The 22,902-nt window shown below is 51.3% G+C and overlaps 1 long non-coding RNA gene across 1 annotated transcript; it reads right to left on the minus strand.

The window, feature by feature from the left end:
* Nucleotides 1-238: 238 nt before the first annotated feature.
* LOC309858798 lies at nt 239-15,656 on the minus strand. The gene is made up of 2 exons (XR_014308333.1): nt 15,506-15,656; nt 239-1,045 (listed from the first exon to the last, which is right to left on the minus strand). It is a non-coding gene; the product is annotated as an uncharacterized lncRNA (long non-coding RNA).
* Between the last annotated feature and the right edge of the window lie 7,246 nt (nt 15,657-22,902).

A 22,902-nucleotide genomic window follows, 5' to 3' on the forward strand; every position in this document is an offset into this window, starting at 1 on the left:
TAGGATACAATTTGCCTGCAAATTAAATTCACGGAAATATTCCTCATTTTCATTAAGACATATGCTTTCTCTCCTTTTTCCCCAAAGACATCACCTCCTTGGCTGATTGTCCGTTTTGATAAGAGACAGGTGTGCCAGTTTTCTGTTGCTGCTGTAAAAAGTACCCCAAACCTAGTGACTTAAAACCATACAAACGTATTATAATACATTTCTGAAGGCCAAAAGTTCAAGGTGGTTCTTTTTTTGTTTTTTTTAGCTTTTATTTTTTATTTATTTGAGAGAGAGAGAGCATGAGTAGAGGGGTGGGACAGAGGGAAAGGGGGCAAACCCCTCCCTGAGGAGGGACCCTGTTGTGGGGTTCCATTCCAGGACCCTGGGATCATGACTTCACCAACTAAACCACCAGGCACCCCAAGATGATTCTTACTAGGCTAAAAACCAAGATGTCAGCAGCCCTGTGCCCTTTCTGGAGACTCTAGGGAAGAATCTACTTTCAGGCCTTTTCCACTTCAGGGGATGCCATGCTCCCTGACTTATAACCTCTTCCTTCCTCTACCTTCAAAGTCAGCAGTAGCCGGTCAAGTCTTTGTCCCATCTCATCCCTCTGATATTGACTCTTCTACCCCATCTTCCACATTTAAGGACCCTTGCGATTATACTGGGTCATATAGGATCATTTCTCCATCTCAAGATCAGGTGACAAGCAATCCTATTTCCATGTGAAATTTAGCTGCCCTTTGCCACATGCCCTAACTTATTCAGAGGTTCTAGGGATTAGGGCATGGACACCACAGGGACACCATTATTCTGCCTGCACATGGATATGGAGAATTATTTCTCTACTGTAAGAAAACAGTAGTGGGACTGCTGCTGAGGAATGCGATGCCAGGGCATAGGCGTTGGGAAGCTGGTGGGGAGAGGTAGAGACTATGGACAGCCAGCAAGCATCAGCTGCGACCAAGGGGCATCTCCTTCTCTAGGTGTTTGTTGCCAGGTAGGGCCGCAGACCCAGTTGTTGCCAGATCTTCTGATCTTCCAAGAGAATCTGGAAATGCAGATTTTTTAGAACGTTAACAAGCAAACCAAAACATGTACAGACACCATGTTGCCCAAAGAAAGCCTATATGTGGGCTGCATCTGATTCAGTGACCCCTAGTCCTTGACCTTGACCCAGGACCATATGCATGGTGTAAGTGGCAGGACCAAGCTGCAAGCCCAGAGCTGTGGGACTCCTGAGGGCAAAGCTTAACCACCATGTTTGTTCCTGTAGGTCAGCTGGACAGACCTATGCCTGCTGAAAGCCCTTCAGAGGTACCTATGGTCTGCAGATCCCAAGACTGGTCCCATCTCCCACCATCTCAGAACTGAATTCACTCTCTCTTTAGCCATCGTCGCAAACTGTCCTGCTTCTCCCTGCCATATCTCTGCCAATGACTGTCCCTGTCCTAAATACCACATTAGATTTTTGTCCACCCTTACCCTCCTTCCCTGGAAACAGCCACCTGCTGCTGCTAGGGGACCACCAAGTTTGGCCCACACAACCAAACCCCCTTGCCTTCAGCCAGCTAGACCAGGATAGGCACACAACTCAAAGGATTGGCTGGTCCGTGACCCATCACATTCCCTCCCTCACTCAAGAATTTGGCCTCAGAAGAAAAGGCTGCAGGGTGGCTGCCTGTGACCCCAGCTGGGCTGGAAGCCTGGCCTCCTCTTTCAACTCCTCCTGCTTATAGAAGCTTTCTATTGTTTGGCCTCCTCTTTGCCCGGGACTTAGTCCCCTCCCTCCAGACTGCATGAGTTCCTTGTACCTTCCTGGGAATTTTCTGATATGAAAAGTTAAGTCTTTTGATACCTCCCACTAGACCAAAAGGAGATTTCTAGCTTTTAACTAAGAGGACGCCTGTTAGAATGAGAACACATGTCCAACAAAGATCAGGTCTCCGCTTTAGTGGGCTTGAGAGACTTTGAGGTCCCACCAGTGACTTTTTCTCCCTATTATTACTGCTCAATGTCCAGGACCCAGTGTCATCCCCATGAGGCAAGAAAGACCACCCCAGGCAAGGTGTTGCTGGGTAAGGCAACACATAATCCCACAGATCTCGCTCTCCACAGCATCCCAGAGTCTCTCTTTAGGTTGGTTTTATAGCCTGACATTCGAGGTGGTTTGTGGCTTACGGAGGGGATATTTATTTATTTTATTTGAGAGAGAAAGACAGAGAGACAGAGATAGTGACAGAGATAGCGAGAGAGAGCACAATCAGGGATTAGAGAGAGAAACAGGCTCCCCACGAAGCAGGGATCCCGACGCAGGACTCCATCTCAGGACTCCCAGATCATGACCTGAGCCAAACGGAAACACTTAACTGACTGAGCCACCCAGGCTTCCCTAGAGTGGACATTTAATGTCCTGCCTTGCAGCAAACACCCCTCCCTTCTTCCAGGTGCAGTACCAGCTGATTTGGGGAAACTGCTCTGTTCCTCTTTCTGCCCCTTTCTGATACGTGAGTTGAGCTATGCTGCCGTAATAGTTACCACCGCATAATCAGTGGCTCCCGGCGCAGCTCACTGTGGGTATTTCTGGTTGGACGCCATCTGTGTGGTCACTCAAGAACTCAGGCTCTTCTTCCCTTGTAACTCTGCCCTCTTTTCTCATCCTGGAGTTCTCTGCATTAGGCCGGCTGATGGAAAAAGACAGGGCTCTTCCCCCAGGGAGTGAGGCTGTGGGCCAGGCCCACATTCTATCGACTGGGACTCAACCACAGGCTATCTAACTACAAAGGTAGCAGGACAGAGTTAAGAAAGAAGGCAAAGATCAGAACAAATTCAGCCTAACTACCCGGGGCTATGAGAGAGAATCCTAGAGAAGGATTTTGTTTGGCCAGTTGGCTTCTGTATCTACCTCCTCGACCAGTCATTGTGGACTAGAAGGCAGGGTTGTGTCCCTTTCCATGGATTTGATAAACACTTAGCCAGTGTCTCAGCAAACTTCTGCTGTGTGACAAACAGGTATTTATGATTCATAGCTTAAAACAACTCTTTATTTGTGCCCATGAGCCTGTGGGTGGAGTGAGCAGTTCTGCTGATCTGGGCCAGGCTCTTCTAACCTCAGCTGGCTCGTTTGTGTGTCTGCAGCCAGCACACACGTTGGCTGAGAATGGCCTCACTCACATGTTTGGTCGTTGGCTTGCAGTCAACTGGGGTGGTGGGGTAACTGGGCCATGTGTGTCTCAGCCCCCATCAGGTTAGCCTGGGCTTGTGCCAATGGTGGCGGCAGGTTATGAGAGATGAAGAGGAAGTACACAGGATTTCTTAAAGCTCAGATTCGAGACAATGTTACTTCGACCTCGTTCCTTTTGTCAAAACAAGTCACAAAACAAGTCACAAGACCAGCCCCGATAGAGGGCATGGGAAAATAGACTCCGCCTCTTGATGAGAAGAATTTGAAGGTCATGCTGCAAGAGGTGTGAACAGAGGGAGGAAATTACAGGGCAGACAAGGGCAACCTACCGCAGCCAGTTTCTGCTCCGCGGTTCCGTGGGAGCTGACAGTAAGCCCTACTCTCCGGTCTATAGTGATGGGTCCGGGGGTGGGCCCCGAACCCTGGCTGCACCACTCAGAATCCTTCCTCAGATTTTCCTTTCTGGTGCTAGAATGGAGAGAGTCTTCCCCTGGCGATCAAGTTCTGAGGATGGGAGTTTGGAAATAACTGGCTGCCCTGTCTCAGGCCACACAGAGAAGGAAGCCCATGGGAACAGACCATGAGACGGCCATGCAGAGGGACAGAGAACAATGTCAGAGAGAAGGAGGCTGGTTCTGGAAGTTCTCGGTCACACCCACGTCGTCCTCAGTCAAACGAGAGCCAGTGATTCTCCTCTACTTTAAGCTAATTTGAAATGCATCTCGGCCAGGCACGGCTGCAGCTATTGGAGAAACAAACCGAAAAGGACAACCTCTTCCTTTTTGATTGGCCTAAACCAGGGTATGATTGCTGCGAGTAAATTTACAAAGAGGCCCTGAGAGAGAGAGATGGGCAGGGCTGGTGCCAGCCTTCCTGCCTCCCAGCGGCACCATCCCACCCCCAGAAGGGTGAGTGTCCTGGGGTCCACAGGAGAGAGGACCTGGGGACTTGGAAACTCCAAGGTCAAACTGTGTAGAGTCTCAGGGCCTCGGATCAAAGTCACCATCCCAGGGCTGAGGATCATGGGGTCCAAGATCCTAGGCTTTTCTGAGTTCCTGCATCCAGAATGCGCATTTAGAAAATTCCACTGTGGTTGGACAAACTAGGACACCTCGTGTACATATGAGTTAGCGAGCTCTGGGTACAGCAACAGAAACCAACTCTGACTACTGTAAGAGAAGGAAAAGGGCATTTGTTCGTGGGATGTGGGTGAAGGCAGAGGCTGGGAGGCAGGCATGGAAAATGAGCTTGTAACAGACAGGAATATCACTCCGGACAGGCTTGAGAGCAGGAACGAGTAGCATAGCTTATCAGACACAGCTATAGGAAAGAATGAATGAATTCTTGTGGGTTTTTTTTTTTTTCCTGTCCTGGTATCACATCCTGCTAGAGAACATCTGGTTCTTGGTCAGGCTGAGGTCACAGGCAAAATTGTGCCCCACTTCCACCCCCACAAGCCTCTGAGGAAGCGTCTAGTAAAAAGTGCCTCAGGGATCCCTTTACTTTATACCAGGAGTTCATAAACTATGAGTCCAGAGCCAAATCCTAACCTGGATCCTATTTTTAGGGCCCATAAGCTAAAAGTGGTTTTCATTTTTTTTTTAAAGATTTTATTTATTTTACAGAGAGAGAGAAATCACAAGTAGGCAGAGAGGCAGGCAGAGAGAGAGAGGGGAGAAAGCAGGCTCCCCGCACAGCAGAGAGCCTGACTCGGGGCTCGATCCCAGGACCCTGGGATCATGACCTGAGCCGAAGGCAGAGGCTTTAACCCACTGAGGCACCCAGGTGCCCCTGGTTTTCATATTTTATAGTGGTTACATTTTAAATGATCACATAAGTACTTATATCGTGGCCTCAAACTTGCCTCTTGGCCCACAAAACCTAAAATATTTATTATCTGGTGCTTTAAAAAAAATGTTTGCAGGCCCCTAGCTTACACAGTAGGGCTCAGGCTTCTGGACACATTGATACACAAGGACAGAATCTGTAGAATGAGAAAGAGCTCCTCCAAAGGAAGTCAGAGCGTAGGTAGGAAGGAGAGAATTGTGGGAGACCAGACAGACAAATCTGGTGTGTGTGTGTGTGTGTGTGTGTGTGTGTGTGTGTGCACGTGAGTGCATCTTTAAGCTGAGCTATCTCCCCACCAGTTCTGCATTCTAGGAAGAAACTTGGGAATTAAAGTGACAGGATTTGGACAGGATGCCCTTCGCTGTCATTGTCCTGTTCAAAAAAGAGATGCATGGTAATGTAGTTTAGAGCAAGGAGGAGTGGGAGCTCTCTACTCATCACGCAACATCAAGGCTACTGTCAGGAGAAAGGTCAAGTTTATTTCAGATGGAGAAACATGGATGTTTCTGATAGCGTTGGGAGCTTTCGGTGACCACGGACAAAGTCCAGCTATCTGAAGCCGCCATGTGGCAAGACCACATAGAGATGCCACAGAGAAAGTGAGAGATGTGCCGAGACTCGTGGCTCTTCCAGCCCCATCTGTCTGTCTTTTCAGCTCGGGCACCGGACATGGGAGTGAGGAAGTCTTCAAGACGACCCCCGCCCAACCACCATGTGGCTGAGGCTGCCGGGGTCTCTGAGAGAAACCTTCATAGCTGGCTCCAGTCAACCCCAAGGTCTGCGAGCATGATCAACATGGTTATTACTGAAGCTGCTGTCTAGACCCAGTAGCCAGAGGACACCAAGCCAAGAGTATGAGGGGGACACCTCTTTTCCATGTAGGATGTGTTGGGTTTCTATCTTAGAAGAGCACAAGCTTGGAGAATGGAGGGATGGGGATCACCCCTTGCCGTCCTCCCCACGCATGACCCCCAGGTTCCATCCAGAGCCGCGCTAGGACCCAAGGTCCAGAGAGGAGGCAGCTTTTTCATTGATATGGCCTCCGAGGCGAGCAGGGCACCTGCCCCCTTGGGGTGTGCAGATGGAGAAACGAGAGCATAGCCTGTGAGCCTCTTTTCTCCAGGGTCAGGCAGAGGCTGGGAGAAACTCTGTCCCAGTGTTTAATTCAAGGGCCCAGGGTGTGACGCCCACGGGAGGAGGGAAGAACCCCAGGAACCACTGCGTTGCCTGGTGTAATAGGAGCTCCCTTCCCTCGTGCCGCAGCAGGAGAAACAAGGATGGTGACAGGACACCAAGCAGGTGAGACCAGCAGCCCTTGGGCCCCTGACCTCAGGCACCTAAAGAGAAATGGGCAGGAAAGACCCAAGGATGGAGGGGACATGGAGATCTCAGATAACCCACACTGCCTACCGAAGGGAGCTTTTTCTTAAAAGGTTCTATTTTTACTTATGAGACAGAAAGAGAGCACAAGCCCAAGCAGGGGGAGGGGCAAAGGGAGAGGGAGAAGCAGGCTCCTTGCTGAGCAGAGAGCCCAATACAGGGCTCTATCCCAGGACCCTGGGATCATGACCTAAGCCAAAGGTAGACACTTAACCAACTGAGCCACCCAGGTGCCTCTGATTGAGCTTTTTTAAAAAATATGAGCTTCTGAAAGTATTTTGGCTAGGTTGTGATATCTCAGACACTGGTTAAAAATTAATTAATAGAGAAATGCTAAGGTGGCAGAAACTTTGGATTTGAGCATTTATATCTGTACATTCACGTAATACTCACACTCCTCACTGCATTTGACCTGCCCCTGCTGCTGCCAGAACAGACCAGAAGGAACGAGTGCAAAGAGGAGCCAAGCGTCCACGGGGCCTTTAAGAAGGTGTCACTGGGAAGGCTGCTCTGAGCCACCATTCCCACGTGAGCATTAATCACACCATTAAGGAGACATACTTGCACGTTCCTTTCCTGAGGCTTCCCTTGTAAACTGCACATCTCCTGGGAGAGGAAGCCCAGAGGACAACTTCATTCTCATGTAGTTTGTGACCCAGGTGAGTCAGGCTGAGGACAGGGAAGAAGGTCTTGACCATCCTGCCACTAGCTGTCCCAGCTGGAGTGATGGAAATGCCCACAGAGGGGGACCCATGGCACCAGCCCCTGGTCCATGATCCTGGCTGGGCCTGGAATCACTTCCTGGTGTGGGGACACCAACCCAAGGCCTTCAGAGCTGATCACATCACAAGGAACCTTCCTAGGGCAGAGAGCGAGAGAGCGAGAGAGCGAAACCAGCTTTCTGTCAAAGTTCTACGGACAGCTCTGTGAGTCTGTATAATCAAGCCATTCTCCGGGGCCTCAGTTAGCTGATCTGGGCAGTGGGCATCCTGCCTTCTCATCTTCTCTTCGTGAGGCCCCACGCACAGCACAGGTGACTGGCCAGAGAAGAACAAGGTCACATAAGCATTCCACAAACTAGGAAGGGAAATGTACATGGAGGAAGCATCGTCCCTGCTCTGAAGTCAGGAGCACTGGTCCTAGGGTCCTACCCCATGGGGTCCCCAACTTTGTCAGAGAGGCAGAGCCACCCTCCCTCAACTTGTCCCAGAGAGGTTAGTGTTGAAACAGAAGAGCAGATGGCACTAGAGGAATGCTGATGAAGCCAGCAGGAGAGGGGCTGGGCACAAGGCTTCACCTTTGCCAAGTACTCAATTAGTATTTGTTTATGCAGACAGTCACATAAGCTCCTTGGGGGGATATAGTCCATTTTGTTTGCTGCTGCATCCCCAGTGCCGAGAATAGAGCCTTGGTATACAGCAGTTGTCTAACAATTACTTGAATGAATGAAAGAATGAATGAATGGAAGAGGGATAAGAGAAGGCTGTCAGGTGAGCTGAACTGCCAAGAATGAGTCAGAAATGATGTGGAACATTCCAGGAAGAGGACACTGCATATGCAAATACTGAGATGCGCGCTGGCATACGGTGCGTCTGGAAATGGCAGGATTCCCACTGTGCCTGTAGAAGGGGGAGATGAGGAATCTGGGTCTGAGAATCTGGGTCTTTACTTTGAGAACACAGGGAGCTACAGAGGGTGACTGGCTCATTAAATATGGTTGAGCTTTTTAAGCAACTTTACGGAGATACAAACCATACAATTCACCCATTTAAAGTGTGTAATTCAATGGCTTTTAGTACATTCAGAGCTAAGAATCAGTGTAATCTGAAACATTCTCATTATCCCCAAAAAGAAATCCTAGGCCCATTAGCCATCATCCCTCTACCCTCCCATCCCCCAGCCCCAGGCAAGCGTTCATCTACTTTCTGTCTCTATAGATTTGCCCGTCCTGGGCATTTCATATAAAGGAAATCATACAGGTAGTCATTTGTGACCAGGTTCTATCGCTTAGCTTAACATTTTAAAGCTTCATCTGTGTTTTAGATTTCTTTGTATTACTGAGTATAGTAAAATAAATATAAAATAAACATATAATATAATAATAATATATATAAACAATAATATAAAATAAGCATAAAATATAAAATAAAAATAGTCCTATGTATGTGTTTACTGCATTCAGTTCATCCATTCATCAGCTGATGGACATGCGGTTTTTTAAAAAAATCCTTTCATGACTAAAATTAACAAGACCGACAATATCAAATGTTGGCATGGACCTGGTGTATTATTTTTTTTAATTGTGTTATGTTAGTCACCATACCGTACATCATTAGGTTTCGATGTAGTGTTCTAAGATTCATTGTTTACGTATAACACCCAGTGCTCCCTGCAATACGTGCCCTCCTTAATACCCATCATTGGGCCAACCCATCCCCCCTACTCTGGTACGTTATGGGTGGGAGTCTGCAATGGTATAACCACTTTGGGGAAGTTTAGTCTCACTTAGAAAGATAAACATACATCTACTACATACCCGAGCAATTCAATTGTAGGCATTTCCTCAAGAACAATGCAAATATATGTCAAAACAAAAACCTGCGGTAAAAACAATAGACTACCTAGCTGTCCATCAATAGGAGAATGGACAAACAAAGTTATTTTCATAAAATGGAATCTTATTCAATAAGTCACAAAAGATGGATGAGGGGCACCTGGGTGGCTCAGTGGGTTAAGCCTCTGCCTTCGGCTCAGCTCATGATCCCAGGGTCCTGGGATCGAGCCTTGCATCGGGCTCTCTGCTCAGCGGGGATCCTGCTTCCTCCTCTCTCTCTGCTTGCCTCTCTGCCTACTTGTGATCTCTGTCTGTCAAATAAATAAGTAAAATCTTTAAAAAAAAAAAAGAAATAAAACAAAAATATTTAAAAAAAAAGATGGATGAGAGTGGAAAACATGTTGAGTGAAAGAAGCTAGACATAAAGGATTATGTACTGTATAATTACTATGGAATCCCATTTTTGTGAAATTCAAGAACCCACAAAACTCATCTGTGGGAGTAGAAGTCAGAACAAACATTGTTTGGGAAGAAAGATAGGTGATTTGAAGGGGATACAAGGGAGCTTTCCAGGATGATCAAAATACCCTACACTCTGGGTGTTACCTACACAGAGATATACATTTGTCAAAACTCTTTAAACTCACATACAGATGGCCAACAGACACATGAAAAAGTGCTCAATGTCATTCATCATCAGAGAAACACAAATCAAAACCACAATGAGATATCACCCTACACCTGTTAGAATGACTGTTATCCAAAAGACAAGAAATAACAAGTGCTGGCCAGTATGGGAGAACAGGGAACCGTCGTGCATGGTTGGTGGGAATGTAATTTGGTACAGACACTGTGGAAAAGAGTATGGAGTTTTCTCAAAGAGTGGAAAATAGAACTCCCATAGGATCCAGCAACTCCAGTTCTGGGTATGTATCTGAAGGAACCAGAAACACGAATTCAGAAAAATGAATGCTCACTTAAGTTCGTGGCAGCATTATTTACAATAGCCAAGATACAGAAGCAACCGAAGCATCCGTCAATGGATGAACAGATTAAAGAATGTGTCACACACACACACACACACACACACACACACACACAGGAATACTACACAGCCATAAAAAGAAGGAACTCTTGCAATTTATGACAACACGGACGGACTTCAAGGGCATTATACTAAGTGACACAAGTCGAACAGAGAAAGACAAATACTATATGAACTCAGTTATGGGTAGAATCTCTGAGAAACAAACAAAAAGAAATTCACAGGTTCAGAGGGGGGGGCTAGTAGTCGCCAGAGGTTAGAGGTAGGAGGTGGGAGAAATGGGTGAAGGGGGTTAAAAGGCTAAAAAAAAAAAAAAAATCAGGATCTGAAATGTTCTTGAGGTGCTGGAATAATGAGCCAAAGGAGAAAAAAAATAGGAAAGATTTCTACATACTGAATGTCAAGTCTTGATTTTAGGTTAAAACATTTCACAAGAAGAGGTTTGAGGATCTGGGTCTCAGCTCATGTGAGATAAAACAAAGCAAAACCCTCTTTGGGTTTTGTTAAGGTCGGTGCATCCTATCGATTATCTGGTGTACTTGACTAAAGCCAGGGTAGGGGGAGCACGTTCTGGAAGCCTGAGGAATACTGACCAAGGGGCTCAGGCTGGGGCGCGTGGAGGTACCTCCTGTAGCCTCTAAGGTGGGGGCTGGGGCCTGGACCTAGGGCAGGGGTGCAGAATAGGGAGGGAGGGTAGACGAGCCAGATGCTAAGGAGAAGCTAAGGAGAGGGCACTCCTGATAAGCAGCAGTGGAGACAGTGGGGAGAGGAAGGTGAGGGGCCTCCCAGGTTCCCCTCTCGGCACCTGTGGCAGGCTAATCCTCACCCTATTCCTGGTCTGCCCCATGGGCTTCCTGCGTGTTCGAAGCCTCCTGCCCTGTCACCTGTGCCGGAGTCTCGTGATGCTCCCTGACTCACGGGAGAGGCAGCACAAGTGACTTCAGCTCTGTGAGGTCAGCAGACTGGAGCAGGCTTTCCAGCATGCTTGCTGCTCTTTGGGAGAAGGGCGTGGGCCTGGCAAGCCACCTCGCCTCCTGGGTGGTTTGGGGCACTCCCATAGGAACCACCTGGAAGGTATCACCCAAGCTCCCCATGTAACAGAGAAGAGACCCGGAGAGGGCAGGGGAGTAGCTCAAGGCCAACATGCCTCTGATTTTGCTGGGTGGGCACCTGCTGGCACCACAAAGACCCTTTCCTCCCTTCCTGCCTAGAGTCGGAAGCTCATGGGGGTACCCTCCCCTCAGATTACCACACAGTGGGGCAGGGAGGCACAGAAACCCCAGCCGCCTCCCTCCGGGTGCTTCAGCAGCTGAGGTGAGCAGTGGCCTGGGGCAGAGCTGGCAGGAAAGTCCTAGATGTGTGTCACCTTGTCGTCACTGACTACCTCGTGAGCTTCCCCATAGGTGCACCCTCTCCTTGGCATCCGATCTGGCCCCCTGCCCCAGGCAAAGACCAGCCTCTGCCAAGGAATTCCTCTGAGACGTTTTATACTGAGTCCCAAGAACTGTGGACCTTGGAAGGGACCTGGTAGTACTCCCTTTGGGCTCCTCCCACTCCCATGCCCGCACACCCAATTCTTCTGGAACAAGGAAACTCAGATGTATTTTTCCAAATGTTTTGTATACCATAAAAGTGTACAATAGAAGTACGATGACCGCACCCGTCATCAATGTGGAGTTTGATGACTTCTACAGAGCACCACCACTGAGAACAACATACAGAGCATTTCCAGAACTCCAGTAGACTTCCCCCTTGCCAGCAACCCCACCCCTGCAAATCACCACGATTCTGACTTCTCTGACCACAGATTAGTTCTCCCTACTCTTACAAGTGGAAACATACAGTCTATACTCTGGCTTTTCTTGCCCAAGTACTGTCTGGGAGATTCACCCATGTCATATGCATCAGTAATCTCTTCCTTTTTTCTCGATAAGTGGCATCCCATCATACGGAAGTACCACTAGGTCTGTATCTATTTCACTGTTAATGAGCATTTGGGTCATTTCCAGTTTAGAGCTCTTATGAACAGTCCTGTAAAGTATTTGCATAGACTCACAAACTCCCTTCTCCTGGAGATACACTGAGGGCTGGAATTTCTCGATCATCGGTAAGCATATCTTTAACTTGAGTACATAACTACCAAACAGTTTTCCAAAGTGATTGTACCAATTTACATTCCCACTAACAATGTATGAAAGTCCCAGCCACGTTACATCCTCTCCAACACTTTTTAACTCTATCTGTTCTAGTGACTGCATAATGGTACCTCCCTGGGGCTTCGGCTGGCTTTCCCCTGTTGACTAGTGATGTTCGATGCCTTCCCGTATGCTTATGGCTCATTTAGAGGCCCCTTGTTTTGTGAAATGCCTGTTCAAGTCTTTTGACCAGTGTTTACTGGGCTGCCTTCCTTTTTGTGTCGATGTACAGGAGTTCTCTATACTAACATATAGACAGATAAATGTCTTATGAATACCTTTGCCCAGTTTATGGCTTCATTTTTTACCTTATTTTTAAATAATTTTTTAAAGTAGGCTCCCTGCCCAAAGTGCAGTCCAATGCAGGGCTTGAGCTCATGACCCTCAGAGCAGAACCTGAGCTAAAATCAAGTCAGACGCTTAACCACCTGAGCCATCCTTAAATGATGTCTTGCAATGCCCAGAAATCATTAATGTTAATGAGTCCAATTTTTTAAGAAAAATGAAACCCAGGTTTTCCATCTTTGCTGTTTTGATGACCGCTCTTTGCATTCCCTGCAAGAGATCTTTGAGAAGCCTATGTTTTGTGCCAGTAAAGGTTATGCCGGTTTCCTCTCCGGCCTCCTTCTGGTGCAGGACGCACTTATTACTCACCAGCCCCAGCTGTGAAGTCAGCTGTGGACCAGTTTGCCTGCCCACCTGTCCATCCACCCACCCACTGCCCTTCCCGTCCACCTTCCACCACCATCCACACGTTCATCCATCCTTCTGCCCATGGACCCACCAAGCATTTCCTGCCATCCCGGTGCACTGAGTGACAACAGACAGCAGGACACTGAGATGGTAGCAGAGTTACTAGTGGGGAAAACAGAAGATACACAGAATCCTTGACAGATTTCTATCCAACCCCATGTCCTGAAATCCACCCTCGCGGTCACCCCTGAGCCACGCTCACAGCCACTGACAGAGTGTGACAGGGGTGCTAAGGCAGCCCCCACTCCCGGGAGACGCGGACCCCTCTGGCAGCTGATTTGGGCTAGAGGACTCCCCCAGCAGCGGTGCAAGAGGATTTCATCCAGCCACACTGCGCCCCCGCCCCCCACCCCGGTCCCACAGTCCCTCTCTTTCTCCTCCCCGCCCCCTTCCTTCCTTCCATCCCGCTGGCCTTCACTCAAGGACATCTGTAACTTTTGTTCATTATTCTCCGAAACGTCCATTCATTTGTCCTTGGTCCGTGGCCCTCTTTCCAGAATCTGTAGGTAGTGTGGTTTCCATAGCTCTGAGCTACAAATAGCAAAGGTGATTCTCACTTGCCTCATTCTAGATACTTCCCTGATGTGGCCCGAGATGCTTGGCAGCCCTGGCCCACCACCAGCTCAGATCCTGCTTGGGACTAGCCTGTACTCAGAGGTGGCCTCCCATTGGGGGTGGGTGGGTGCACACAGCTCCATCGGGGCCGACTGGCCGGCAGTGGATGCCGGAAGGCTGGGCTTGTGGGACCAGCTGAGGGCTCAGTCTGGCAGTGGGCCTGAGCCGGAGTGTCAGTAGCCTGGTGGAGCTGACTGAGAGTGAAATAGGGGCTGGGGGGGGGGTGGGGAGGGCCCAAGCTACATGCAGAATGGTGGCTTCCTTCCTGGCTACAGGAGGCAGACTCCAATCTCTGCTTGTCTCAGGTCAAGCTGGGACCAGGGGCTTGAGGTGTGGCCTGGGCCCCACTGTGGGGGAAGAGAAACTGCACCCCTCCCGGGGCCCCCTCATCTAGCCCCTCATCTAGCCACCAGCTTGGCAAACACACCTCTCAATTCCCCAGCCTGGACCTCTGCCAGCCTCCCTCCTCTGACCCCTGCCTAGGGACAGTGGCTCACAACCAACAAAAACAATGAAGAGCCTGCTGGCCCCGGCCCCCACCAGCCCTGGTCACTCGTCTGTGATCTGACCGCCCGGAGTCCCTGGCAGGCCTGGCTGCCGTCCTGCTTGCACACCTGCCCTGTGGAGGACACTGGTCCTTTGTTGAAGGAGACGACTTGTGGGGACTGCCCTGAGGAGGGGCTCAGCCTTGTGGGCAGGCTGGCGCCAGGCGGGACCAGGATCCTCAGCAAACAAGGCCTCCTACACAGCAGCCGGCGCGGCGGGGGCAGGTCTGGTCCCAGCAGCCCAACCGCTGTGCCCAATGGGCCTGGAGCAGGGGTGGACGACAGGAGGGCGGGCAGGCCCCAGGACCCCAGCCTCAGACCCCACACCATACACACACACACACACACACACGCGCGCGCGGTCACATGGACTCCTCCTCTCCCTCTCCCCACCTCTCTGGTCCCTCAATAGGCAAAGAGAACCCGAGAGTGACCCCTCTGTTCACTCTTCCTCCAGAAGCTTAGGGGTGACAGAGAACCCTTGACAAGACATCAGCTCCTTGTGGGGTTTATGGCCATGCCGACCATGAGGCAGGTCTGAGCTGAAAAGGTCATTTCCACCCTTTCTCTGTGCCGCTGCCTTACCTGCAGCCTCTCACCGGACCCCCACAGCCACCTTCGGAGTATGTATGTACATATGCACAGATAAGAACATAAATGACCACCTTAAGGCTCCCAGGTAGTGGGCTTGGGGAGGGGGTACAGTAAGAGCCCAGGCTGTCTGATTCTACAGCCCATGTCCCTAGATGGTTGGTACGGGGGACAACGGAGGCCGCAAGGCTCAGCTCAGGAAGCTGTTCCTTACCCCACGGGAGACGGGAATTATCAGCAGATTTCACGGGAGAGATGGGTGTTTAAGAACAAAAGCTCCAGATACGGTTTGGGCAGAAGGACTAGAAGGGAGGCTGTCTCGATAACCGGGTGGCAGCCATAGAGGGTGGCTGGGATGCTCGTTTTGGGAAAGCACTTGATGTTTGCTGCCAAGGGGTGGAGGAAGCCTGCAGCACGCTGAGCTCACACTCCTCTGGGCAGCCCCAGGAACAACCGCGCACAGCGGCCATACACCGGCCTGAGCTTTTGAGCCCAGGGGACTCCTGTATCAGCCACCTGTGCTCGGGGGCTCCCATGGGGTGGGCCCAGGCTTGGGTCTGCATGGAAGCCTGGGGCTGCCCTAGCCCAGTCCTGCTGCCCACTCTGTCTCTCACAGGCACGATCCCCAGGGAAACCCGTCTCAGCCTCTGCTTCCAGAGAACCTGCAGGACCTCCACCACAGCAAAGTGGAACGGGGGAGGAGGGATGGGCTGGAAAGAAGTTCTTTCTTGGTGCTCCCACTTCCTACCGCCATCACTTCCAGGACCACCCCTCAGCCTTTCGGCACCCCCGTTTCCTCACCTGAAAAATGAAGCCAGTGATCTCTGGAGCAAATAATCTCTTCATCATGGAAAGGATGATTAAAAGAACATGAGGGACTGAATGTTAATCGAGGCACACAGGTATTAAGATAGCAGAGTTAGTGCCACTTGCAGTGAATGATTTGCTTGACTGTAGCTTCCTGGGAGACGAATCAGGAAGTCCTGCTCTCTGGCATCTGCACAAATGCAGCACAAAGCTCGAGGCGGAATGGGGGCTCCACAAAGGCTTGCTAAATGACAGGTGGCTGGGGATAAACAGCATGGGACAGTCAGGTAGAGGGAGGGATCGAAGGGGACACCTGGGATACCTGGGGTGGCCTGGGCAGATGGCCGTGCTGTCATCTGACGTCTGGGAGAAGGAGGAGGGGGGCTGGAGATGTAATGAGTCCCCACTGGGCCGTATTGTCTGAAGATTCTAAGACCCACAAGATTAGGTGCCCAGGGAGGGCTGCTGACAGGCCATCAGGGGTCCACCACATGGCCCCACGGGGCGTTCTGGTTAACTCCAGCTGTGTAACAAGCCATCCCAAAGCTAGTGGCATGAAACAAGGGCAGTCATTGTGATTAGCCCCTCTCCTGGCTCTGGGGGCTGATGGGACTCAGCTGGGCAGTTCTCATGCAGGGCTGTCAGGAGACTGCCGTTGGGGACACTAAGGCCGGAGTTCATTCAAAGGCCTCTCCTGCACGTACCTGACCGTTGGGAGCCTCAGCGGGAACTGTCAGCTGGAATGCCTTCAGGTGGCCTCTCTGAGCATCCTGGGCTTCCTTATGGCCCTGCAACTGGATAGCACAGCAAGAATCCGGTGAAAGCATGTTGCCTTTATAGCTTGGCATAGGAGGACCTTCAACCTCACTTCTGGAACATTCTAGCAGTTAGAAGTGAGTCACTGAGGCCAGCCCATAGTCAGGTGAAGAGGACTGACTCCACCTCCTGATGTCAGGAGGGAAAGCCGCCTCCCTCTCCCCCAGAACTTCTGCCCTGTCCCAGCCCCACATCCTGCGGTCAGAAACCCTGCTATGGAAGACCATCCCTTGCCAATGGTGGCTCCAATCGAGTTGTCAGGACCTCCCCCACTGCAGGACTTCTCAGATGCCAGCTGATGGTTTAGACCCTCATCCAGAGATGCTTAGCCTCCTGCCAATGCCCCTCCCCAACTACCTCTGCTGGGCCCAGAGCGGTCCTAGGACTGGATGAGAGCAGACAGAGAGGAGACGGGCAAAAGAGAGATCTCTGGGAGGTCCACTCAAAAGGGCCAGGCGGGTGGAGGGAAGGCTGAGAAGGCGATGAGAAGGAGAGCTTGAGAGGACAGTGGGAAACCAAGAGACACCCAATGACAGTCTGGCAACAGAGAGAGCAATTTTTGATGAGGCTGTGTTGAAGGGCGCTGGTCGCTGGCTACAGTGACGGCCTGAGGAATGGCCACTGTAAGGAGCCAGGAGAAGCCCCTGGAGAGACGAGTATGGGTGGGGCCAAGAGGGCAGCGAGCTGCGGGGTGAGTGGAGGTGAGCGTGCAGAGGTGTTTGCTGCTAACTTCATCACCACCTGGGAGCCTGTCAACAAGCCTCGCAGCCTAGAAACCTTGAACGTTCAAGAGCAGTGCCTGGGAAGCTTCTCTAGTTGACGCAATCACAGCCCAGAACATTCCAGGCTGCGTGGGTATTTCTCCCGAATTGGCATGTACAGAAGTCAAATACCCTCTGTGATCCTCTAACAACAGCCCAGGTCTTCGGGTCAGAGAAGCGTGCAAGTTCTCCGAGCCCATCCACTGTGCTCCTCAGCATCTGATGGGGTCCTGGGTGCTCTGAAATCTTCCAGGTTAGACTGGGACTGTTTGTCCCAGTGGGGGTCCACAGGTGCCATACACAAGAATGGTAGAGAAGTGAGGTGGCGCCTGTCCCTGAGGAAACAGCCAAGTTCATAGCACTGGAAATAAGGGTAGTAACAGTAATTGTTCATTGAGTGCCCAGCATGCCAGGCGAAGGACCTTATGGACATCACCCCATAACAGCCCTGAGGTAGGAAGCGAGCAGGTGCACCACGGTCAGCAGGTAGAGAACCTAGTCTAGGAACTGGGTTCCCAACTGGAGTCTGAATGGGATTTGGCACATCTGGGTCTGCCTGGTGAACGGGTAGCCTGGCCTACCAAAGACCTCGCCAGAGGCTGAGGAGTCTCCCGGGTGAGACTGGGCCCAGCCTTGTCCAGGAACAAATTTCTGTCATCGGAGGAAAGGACAATTCTGACATCATTCTGGTCCCCCAGTCCTGCCTCTCTGAGGTTCACGACCAGGTCCTGAGGGGTTTGAGAAGCTGTGGGTACAAAAGGAGGGGAAAGAGAGTGGTTTTGCTAAAACACTGGTGAGATGTTGAGTTCCTAGTGGCCTGCTGTGGGACCCCACTAAGGGTTGAAGACCTATGTTGAGGTCTTCACCCCCCAGGATCTCAGAAGGTGGCCTTACTTGGAGATAAGGTTGTTGCTGTTGTAGTTAAGATGACGTCATTAGGGGGGACCTACTCCACAGTGACCGGTGTCCTTATAAAAATGGGAATTTTGGACACACACAGGCATGGGAGGAAGATGATGTGAAGACACAGTGTGAAGACAACATCTACAAGGCGAGGAGAGAGGCCTGGAACAGACCCTGGAGGGAACAGACCCTCCTACCCTCGTCGCCCTCAGAAGGACGGCCATCTTGATTCTTCTGGCCTCCAGAACTGTAGGACAGACTTCTGTTGTCGAAGCCCCTCCGCTCATGGTACTTCATTATGGCTCACTGATGGGGGCAGAGCAGGAGCAGAGTGGTTTGGGGGTACATGTGATGCCTCCCTGGGGTAGGGGACAGGAGAGCTGGTGGGGAATCTCTTAGTACCGTAATCCCCCTTGTATCCCATCCTGGTGGGCTCCGGATAGACATTCTAGGACAAGAGTGCAGCAACACCATGACCTTTAGGGAGGGAGGAAGCCTACCGGCAGCAGCGGACTCACGGGGAAAGAGCTGGGTTTGTGTGGAGGAGCCCCCGCTGGCTGCTAGTGGGGTGCCTCTAGCAAGCGGACACCAAGACAGGATTAGATGCCCAAGAAGCATATGAAGGAAAATGCCCATGAACGGAAATGGGGTTGGCAGAAAAGGAAGAGTGGGAGAGCTGTCAGACTGCTGTTCAAGTCTGCCCTTGAGTGAAGGCCAGCGGGATGGAAGGAAGGAAGGGGGCGGGGAGGAGAAAGAGAGGGACTGTGGGACCGGGGTGGGGGGCGGGGGCGCAGTGTGGCTGGATGAAATCCTCTTGCACCGCTGCTGGGGGAGTCCTCTAGCCCACATCAGCTGTCAGAGGGGTCCGCGTCTCCCGGGAGTGGGGGCTGCCTTAGCACCCCTGTCACACTCTGTCAGTGGCTGTGAGCATGGCTCAGGGGTGACCGCGAGGGTGGATTTCAGAGTGGGGCAGCCTGAGTCTCCACCACATCCCCCGCCAACCCCCAGGCCTTGCAGGCAGGAGTGGGATCAGTGCTTGCCCCGGGCTGCTGGGGCAGTCAGGGAGGGAGGCTCGAGCTGCTGTAAAGAACCACGAAGAAACATTCGGCCCATGCAGGTAAATGGGAGCCAGCACGCAAGGCTAAAATGATACTCTTTTTAATACTGCTTTTTTAATACTGTGCTTTTTTTTTTTTTTTTTAAGGAATCTCTATGCCCAAGGTGGGTCTCAAACTCACAACCCTGGGATCAAGAGTCCCATGCTCTACTGACTGAGCCAGCCAGATGCCCCCTTTTGACGACATGTCTTTCAGTGAGCTGGAACGTTCTTTTTCTTCGGGCTTCCGGCCATTTATATTTTGCATTTTGTGACCTGCCTCCCATTTCCTCTCTGTGTTTTCTCCTGAGGTGTGAACATTCTTCTTGTTGATTTTCATGAACAATCGTTGTATTAAAGTGTATAGCAGGTATTTGCCCCGGTTGTCCGGAGGCCTTGAATCATAGAATGGATAGGAATTCTAGCCCATAAATCCAAGTGTGCAAGAAACACAACTAAATTTACTTTCTGATACAGAACTTAATTTCTTTTTCAAGTTCCTGTTTTGGCCAAATGGTGGAAACTCTCTGAGTCATCTGGGGAAGGCCCTTCCCCCATCCTTTCTCCCAGCATGGCCTCAAAGCCCCTGGGGTTATGGAGAGCCAAGAGAGCAGGGCTGGGCATCTGTCGGCACTGTCCTTGCTGGCCCCCTGGCGTCTACTGTCCTTGTTTCCATCTGGTACTTGTCCCTGCCCTGCCATGATCTCCAAGACTTCAGGCCTATGGAGTCGCTCTGTGTCCTTTTGGCCATCCCCCCTCCCCCCCAGGAAATCAGTTGGTGGCTCCCTATGCCACACCATGGCCGGGGGAGGGCACGGAGGCCCACTTGCTTAGACACGTAAGAGAGCTTTCTTGTCTAAATAGGCCCAGATCTGTCTCCTGCTGGTCCTGCTTCAGGCCTGGAGACCCCCACTGTGTGGTCTACCCAGGACAGTCCCCGTCACCCTGGAGATGGCCCTGTGCCCACACCCCTCTCCTGGCCAGTGAACTGCCTCGCTAGAGCTGCTCTGCATACCCTTGATTCCCAGCATCCCTGCGCCTCCTCCTTCCAGGCTGTGTCCTGCTGTGTTTGTTGGGCTTGTCCCCGTGTCCCGGAGGCCCGCAAGCATGGTGATCCCCTGACTTGCCCAGACTCGCCCGGCGCCAGGGCCTCTGATACTGACATGCTGTTTTAGGCCGTGAGTTGATCAATTTTCGGAGCCTCTGCTCATCTTTGTTATATAAATGGACACCTCTCCCTGCCTGACCTGCACCTGCTGACCTTTTGTACTAAAATTCAGCGACAGTAGAGGGTAGAGCAGCCAAGTCCTGGGATTAGGCGGAGCCAGGCCAAATATAGCTCAGCCACTCATTTAACCCCAGGGGCGGGGGGGGGGTAGGTCCGTGTAACCATGAACAGCTTACATAACCTCTGTCCGCTCTGGAGACTTCATTTCTAAAGAACCGTTAACCCGAGTACCTCTTCTTAAGGACCACGGGAGGATTAAGAGGTAATATAAATTCCTACCACGTGCAGCTTATGAAGCACGCGGTCAGTGATAGCTGAGCTTGTTGTCCTCAGGCACCTAGGACCGTAGCACTTATTTTAATTGGAAAAAAAGACAAACACTTGTCGTCAGGGATGGGCCACCTCAATTAGAAGGCCGGCGACGCTGATTCGCCAGAGGACTTACTCTAATCGAGCGGTGAGTGGTGTTAATGTTAGTAAGGAGAGACGGAGGGTCAAGCCAATAGATTCGAGAAACTTAGCCAGGTCAACAGGAGAGGCAGACCAAATAAGGAAAAGGAGACTGCAGAATGACAGGCTGTTTGCCTCCCGCGGCCACAGGGCAGAGAGCCCGGAGCTCAGACAAGGTCTGGCCAAGCAGCGTTTTAGCCTTGGCAAAGGCTCGAGTCCCACTCCTAGGGAGCCTGGCAGTGGGGCTCTCCCCTTAGCATAATGATGCCACTCAGGGCATGGAAAACAAAGGTGGGAGAGAGGGGCACGCACAAAGGCCAACCTGGGCTGCACTTAAGAACCTCTTGGGTCCTGTCAGCCGGCTCCTTTTCCCATTGACTCTAGGCAGGGCTGTGCGAATCCACTCAGGATGTGTCGCTCCCCTGTACTAGTGGAACCTGTCTCTGCAGGGCTGGAAGGCAATGGTAGATTCTGCAGGGCAGGGAGGCCCAGCCAGTGGTGGAGGACAGACAGTGGCAAGCTTTGGAGTCAGCTGGACGTAGGTTCAAATCCAGCTCAGTCATCTGGTATCTGTGTGGCCTTGGGCATATCACAGGCTCCCTCTTGGGCTGGGAGCTGTCATCCATTCCATGGGGACCACAGCCTGTCCTTTGCAGAGTTATCCTAAGCACTAGATGGGATTGTGGATCTAAGTAACCAAGCACAGTGCCAGGCTAGCTGGAAGAAAGGCCACCTAGAGAGAATGACACCTGTTGTAATTCCACTGAGAGTTGCTGCTTGGAGCTCTGCCCCCCCACCCAACTCTTGAAGAAAGATACACAGCCCAGCAGACTCCTCACTAGTGTGACTTTGGACAAATGGCTTACCCTCCCTGGGTCCCCATTCCTTCATTTGTAAGACAGGGATAACCTTCACTGTGCCGGGTCCTCCTGAGGACCGGGACGATGAATAGAAAGTGCTTAACGGGGGCGCCTGGGTGGCTCAGTGGGTTAAGCCTCTGCCTTCGGCTTTGGTCATGATCTCAGGGTCCTGAGATGGAGCCCCGCATCGGGCTCTCTGCTAGGCAGGGGGCCTGCTTCCACCCCCTCTCTCTGCTTACTTGTGATCTCTGTGTCAAATAAATAAATTTTTTTAAAGATTATATTTATTTATTTGACAGAGAGAGAGAGATCACAAGTAGGCAGAGCAGCAGGCAGAGAGAGAGGGGGAAGCAGGCTCCCCACTGAGCGGGGAGCCCAACGTGGGGCTCGATCCCAGGACCCTGAGATCATGACCTGAGGTGGAGGCAGAGGCTTAACCCACTGAGCCACCCACGTGCCCCTCAAATAAATAAATTTTTTAAAAATCTTAAAAACAAAAAAGAAAGAAAGAAAGCAAGCAAGAACGTGCTTAGCGCAGAGCCCAGCATGGAGTCATAAAGTGAGGCACCGTCCCTTCCCAGAGGCCATGGAAACGCCAGGGCCAAACCCCTGCTCAGGCCCTCCCCCTGACGGCTTCCTCCCAGCTCCTCCTCTCTTGCAGCCTTCATCATGTGCACCTTCAGAGGAACAAGACAAAAACAGCCAGCCCACTGCACGAATTCACCAAGACAGGGCAGCTCTGTCTCCCGGGGTTGGTTCTTTCCAACAGTGCCCGCGAGGTCTCTGCCAAGAACAGCGGATGACACAAGTCTGCTAAGATGGCAGATCAATGACAGGCTGTGTGTGCAGCAACGGGATCCCAGCTGGCCTTGAAGGCCCCTGGCTGGGGGGTGTATTAGCTATCCATTGCTGCATAACAAATGATCCCAATATTGAAGGGCTTAAAACAACAAAAATTTATTATCTCATCGTTTCCAAGGTCAAATGTCCAAGTGTGGTTTAGTTGCATGCCCCTGACCCAGAGTTTCTCAGGGGTTGTAATCCGGCCATTGGCTGGGGCCACAATCATCCCAAGGCTCCACGGGACCTGCAGGATCTGCTTCCAAGCTCACTCCCAAGGCTGCTGGCAGGCTGCCCAAGGTCCACGTCCAGATCCCTCACAGAGTTGCTAGCCAGACTTGGTGGCTCACCTGGGGGCCTCTATACGCTGTCTGAATGTCACAGTATGGCAGCAGGGGAGAAGAAAGAGAGAGAAAGCCCAAGGCAGAGAGCGCGGC

The sequence above is a fragment of the Mustela nivalis genome, assembly GCF_964662115.1.
Source record: "Mustela nivalis genome assembly, chromosome: 2".
Classification (NCBI taxonomy): Eukaryota; Metazoa; Chordata; class Mammalia; order Carnivora; family Mustelidae; genus Mustela; species Mustela nivalis.